This window comes from Haliotis cracherodii, unplaced genomic scaffold, assembly GCF_022045235.1.
Source record: "Haliotis cracherodii isolate W230 unplaced genomic scaffold, xgHalCrac1.p SCAF_25, whole genome shotgun sequence".
In the NCBI taxonomy this organism is placed as follows: domain Eukaryota; kingdom Metazoa; phylum Mollusca; class Gastropoda; order Lepetellida; family Haliotidae; genus Haliotis; species Haliotis cracherodii.
This window is the reverse complement of record NW_027266281.1, coordinates 849,448-855,622: the sequence shown is the minus strand read 5'-3', so window position 1 is coordinate 855,622 and position 6,175 is coordinate 849,448.

Genomic DNA, 6,175 nt, shown 5'->3' with positions numbered 1-6,175 from the left:
GACTGACCATTTTGTTTATAATCAAGTGATGACTTCCGTGACGCCGAAAATACACTTACCTCAGCTAATAATTATTGTTTTGTCAATTTGAATTCTAATTCGTACCAACTATCATATAATTGGTACAGTAGGAAAGTAAGGGGGAAGTTTGGTGATTTTATTAAACTGGTTCCATTGTTGGTGCGCCACGCAAGTTTAGCGCGATTTAGTTTAGGTAGACAGGAACCCAGTCCAGTGATTTCATGTTAGTCTGCAATCTTGATCCAATCTGATTAGACAAAGAAAAAGGTAAATTCCAGAGCTCGAGATAAGCTGTGTATTTGGGTAAAATACGCATTAAATAAACAGAACTACGCAGACAAATCAAATCCTCGCGTATGAAATACGCAACAAAAACTAAAATGTTTGCTCTTTTTAAATAAAATATATGCTTATAGTATGACTATTAGATAAAACGATTGCATATGTTACAACTGTTAGATATAGAGAATCTCACCCGAGTGTCTTTTGATATCAAATATATCAACTCGAGTTGATAAAAGTGGAAAAATTCCGAGGCTTGCCGAGAATTTTTGCCACTTTTATCAACGAGTGTTGATATATTTTATATCAAAAGACACGAGGGTGAGATTTTATTTATCATCCAACATCATTCTTCCAACTTTTTCAATTTGTAGACAGTAATTAGCAGTGACTTCAGTGTAAAAAGTACTGCTAACAGCTTCAGTAGCAGAGCCATTAGTGATGTCATTTGATTGTGACGTCATGGTAACCAGTGACGTCACAATGGTCTGCAAAGCATTGTCTAAATGCAGGATCCTGTGCTGCACGTTTTTTTACAGGCGGTTGCGTTTGGATGTAGCTGTAAAATTGATCCCCAAACGGTACGTTTATGTGCTTCGCATGTGTTTTTGCCAATTATAGACACATCATCTTTCTGTTTGACTTATTTGGTTCTCATTTAATGTAACTATTTTAGATATTTGGTAAAAGGTGGTTTTACATCTATGTCAAGTTTCTTTTTTTGAAGAGTATATAATCAAATGGAGTTATATGCGTATGTTTAACGACATACATTCATATAAGAGTGAAGTTTGGTAGCTACAGTGGTGGTGTGACAATTTTTATTAGAGAATCGTGGGTCATTGATGAATATTTAACAAGGATATATGAACATTTTGAAAATACAGTAGTTTTCTTATTTAACACATCAAGATAAGGTATTGACAAGGATACAATCTGACATATCTATCACCTGAGAACTCACCTATCTATGAGGATAAAGATAGAGATGGTATGTCAGTATTGGAGGACTATTTGACAGAGATTGTACATGATCACCCAGAAAAGGAACTCTTTCTTGCTGGTGATTTGAATGCCAGGACCAAAACCTTCCTTAATTACATACCTGAAGATAACATTGATTTTATCCAAAAGGAAATTGATAATTACCCAACTGACAGCTTTGAAGTACCAAGGAACAATAAAGATTCTGATAACTGCAACAATTTTGGTAAGAGACATGTTGAATTGTGCAAATTATTCAGTATACATATATTGAATGGAAGATATCACAGAGACAAGCAAGGTGAATATACATGCATTACACACAATGCTGCCAGTACTGTGGACTATATGATAGCTTCCCCTAGCCTCATTCCATGTATATCTGACTTTGGAGTAGGTGAGCGAGATGAGTCAAATCACTTCCCAGTGTTTTGCAGGTTTAATTTTGCTCATAATGATTGCAGTAATGTACAAGTCAACAAGTACAATGGTGATTCTCTGCTTAGTGAACTTGAAGTTAATCCCTGGTACAAATACCCATGGAAGGAAAATAATAAAGATGTCTTTAAATCCAAGTTTAAAGACTTGTATGACCTCCTCAAAGATGAAATTGAACAGATCATTTCAACAGATGTTAATACTGCACTCAGTCGACTTGTGAATGTCTACCAAGAAGCGGTATCTATAAACAAGAGACTTTACTGTTTTCCTTCAACCCATAATAAATCTAGACAGATCAGTCAACCACCTTGGTGGGACAGTGAACTTGAAAACTTAAAGAATGAAAAATACTGTGCCCTGAGAGGACATAGAGACTATTGTTTAGATATTAGTGTGTTCAGGGAGTTGCGATCCAAACTCAAGAAAACTTTTGCACTTAAAGACAATCTTATCAAAATCAACAGCCACAAAAACTAATTGAATCAAGAGCTAATCCTAAATTATTCTGGAAATTGTTAAAGCAAGGGAGACAATCACAATTGCTAGTTGGAATTAGAACTGATGAATGGATGAAGCACTTTTCTTCCCTCCTCCACTCAGAAAATAAACCCATCTTACCTCCACCAATGGACACAGATAATTATGTAACTGATGATACCCCGGCACATGAAGATTTAAATCAACCTATAACAAATCAAGAAGTTGAACAACATATCCAAAAGTTTGCAAATAATAAATCACCAGGACCTGATGGTATTGTCTAAGAATACAAAAAATATAATTTTACCTACATTGACTGCTCTCTTTAATGAAATACTTGACAATGGTGTGTTTCCAAATGCTTTTTAAGTCTTGAGACAAGCATGATGTAAACAACTACAGGGGAATATCCTTGATTGATAACTTGTGTAAAATATTTACCTCTATCATAAACTGGAGACTTAAGAATTTTTGTGAGAAAAATAACATAATTCATGAACTACAAGCAGGATTTAGGTCCAATCATTCAACTATTGACAACATTTTTAGTCTGCAGGCAATGACTCAAAATATGCAGGGAGAAGAAAGGGGATATTTTACTGCCTCTTTGTTGACTTTTCAAAGGCATTTGACACCTTAAGACATGATAATCTACTGAAAAGCCTACATGATGTTTGGATCAAGGGTAAACTGTTCAACATAATTTCATCAATGTATTCAAGTCTGTGTGCTTGTGTAAGGGCTTTAACTGGACTAACTGATTATTTTGAATGTAAAAGTGGTCATTTTATGGTGAAAGCATTGATGTTGTTCCATTTTACAGAAATTTAGGAATTATGTTCACCCCCAAACTTGTGTGGACCCAGGCTCAAACATGTTTAGCTGCTCAGAGTTCCAAAGCTGTGTTTGCCATAAATAGATATCAGAAGAAACTTGGTGATATTCCATGCAAAGATTTATTCAAAATTATTGATAGTATTGTAACTCCTATCCTGTGCTATGGCTCTGAAATCTGGGATGTTAATTACAGCAAAATCATTGAGGATATTCAAGTTAAGGTGTGCAAATCAATTCAGTGTCAAGAAATACATGTAATGTGATGGTGCTTGGTGAGTGTGGTAGAGCTTACATATATGACAAGAGCTGTGAAGTACTGGTGCAGGCTGATACAACTGAGCCTGGAGAGACTACCATATATATCAGTGTTACAAGATGCTAGCTGTTCTGGATGATTCAGGTCGCACCACCTGGACCACCTGGGCCCGGAGAGACTACCATATCAGTGTTACAAGATGCTAGCTGTTCTGGATGATTCAGGTCGCACCACCTGGGCCACACACATTAAAAATATTTTATTCAGATTTGGATTTGGATATGCATGGATAGCACAAGACGTTGGGGATAAAATTGTTTTTATTTCCATGTTTAAACAGAGACTATTTGACAACTTGCAGCAAACCTGGAGTGTAAATGTGAACAGTTTATCTGACTCTCATTCCTATAAACATTTTAAATCGCTACTAAATGTTGAATATTACATAAATTCACCACTTCCATCTCACTTAAAAAGGATTTTAAGTAACTTTCCAATAGCAGTAAATACTGGAAGATACCATTCCTAACCATATGAAGAAAGACTTATTATTAATTTGTGAATCCTACAGCTCCCTTCGTAATGCACTTTTAGATAAATATATTACCTCTAACCTTCAGCATAACTTTATCTCTATTATTTCCTCAGATGCATATGATACCTTATATAAAATATCTATTTTTTTCCCAATCTCATCAACTTAGGGTAAATAGTAAATAATCCACTGCGAATTTATAAGTATAATAAAAATTTAAATAACGTAAATTTTCCCAGTTTGTAAATATGTCATTTTGCGCAGGCTTTATGTATTCCTGCATATGTGTGTATTTTGGGCCAGTGGCCTTTTATTGAATAAATTGTATGTGTGTCTGTCTGTCTGTCTGCCATACATTCAATGCCAAAAAAAGCCTGCCGTAAATGACGAAAACTGATTTTTCTCTATGACGTCAAAAGGCGACAGAGATGTTACACACGAAAAAAGAAAAGGGGGCATAACTCCGCTATGCCTAGCTCCAGTTTATTTAAACTCAGGTCATTTGGTGAGAATTAGCTGTGGGTAAGGACAGTATATTTTCGTGGTATTTTGTTCACGAGTAACCAAACTATTCCAACACAAATATTGATATTGACACTGTATACTCCCTTATATTACCGTAAGAAATGATGAAACTTACTTAATATAAAAAGAAGTAATAGCGAAATGAATGGCCCTATCTAAGCTGTTAATTAGTCCTTAGATTACAACATTCTTCTGACTGTGCACGTGTAATTTGGCTTATGTTGCACCATTATTAATGGAGTACTAGTCTTGTGATCAAATGTAATGAAATACTAAAAACATGACACCGTTCTATTTGATGTCATGGCTGGTTTTATATCTTTGACAGCGTCGGAGAAAGACGACACTGGTATTTTGATTAATATATATATATATACCTCCCCTAATTACTTTCTACAATTCTTGGAGAAATTAATTAACAGTTTAATATCCTGTGATCACAATATTTAGAAAAAGATGAACATTTTGATTATATAATGCAAAACGAGAGGAATAATTCGTAAATCGTTTGTGACAACGCGCACCTGCGAATCGTTAGATATCACTGTTATGTTTATCAAACGACCTAAAAAAAACTATTCCAAGACCAAGACAATTCTCCTGGAAATGTGTGCGTATATTTTAACGCAAAATATCCATTTGGTTAAAGTAATATATTCAGTTTTAGTGTTAAAATTAAATAAAACGGCTATTCATGGAAGTTGTTTGTATGAACTTGTAATATTGATTTTGACACTCCCAAGAAATACGTACATGTTACAGTTACATTTGTATTTGACCTTGTAACACTTGTCCAAAGGACAGAAATATCGTATACGGCAGTATAAACTTATCAATTTCTTATGTAAACAATGTTCAAACAAACACGAGATTATCAAAGGTACATTCATACATGTTGTGGCCTATATTTACGTATGATATTATATTGAACACTGGCAAATAGCCAAAGTGAAATTAATTGTGTGAAAATATGTATTAGAGATATGCAAAATCTACATCACACTTGAAACTGTAAACAACATGATACAATGATCGTGTGTGCTTTTATTCAAGGGCCTTCACCTTAAAGAAATTACCAAATATGTACAACCATGTTGACTTATGACATCACTACCGGTGACTGACTTTTACAAAATTACGTGTTCACTAACAACAGTACGCGGGATTGTACGAGGTGACTTTCGTTGATTCACGGATCGTATATACATACATGTGATATGTAAGTAATCAGAAACATTCTGATAATCTGTTTACTGTTATTTGTTGTTATATTTTCATTGAAACCAACGGAAATAGTCAGAAATTCCGATAAATACCATTGTCGTTGTGCGTGAATTTGCGTCAGTCATGGCGTCACACAGAACGGTAGCTTTGACAATTTCTGTTAAAAATATTAAATCATAGCAATGTATCTATTTTTAATTCCCTAATTCTTCCTATAATTCTCTTCCCATGCATATTCTGAACGAATAGACGAATGGATAGCTCAAAATAGGGGGAAATGCTACGCTGTAAAATCTGTATTTTGCTTTGTTTACATTTCAAACCAGTGCAGTTTTTCGTGCACAGCGGTGTTTTCTTACTTATTTTGCTTGATTTGATCTCGGCACTTTGTATTGGTGACAGAGACCATGTGTCATTTGAATCTAAAACGTATGAGGAATTCAAGGATGTATGTATCACAACTGAGTTTGAAATACGCGTAATGTTACAGACGTCCCATTACCGGTAGGCTACATGTGAAACATGATTTTGTAAACACTATCTAATATGGCGGAAAGTTCACAGTATACAAAACTGTGAAGTGTATCTGC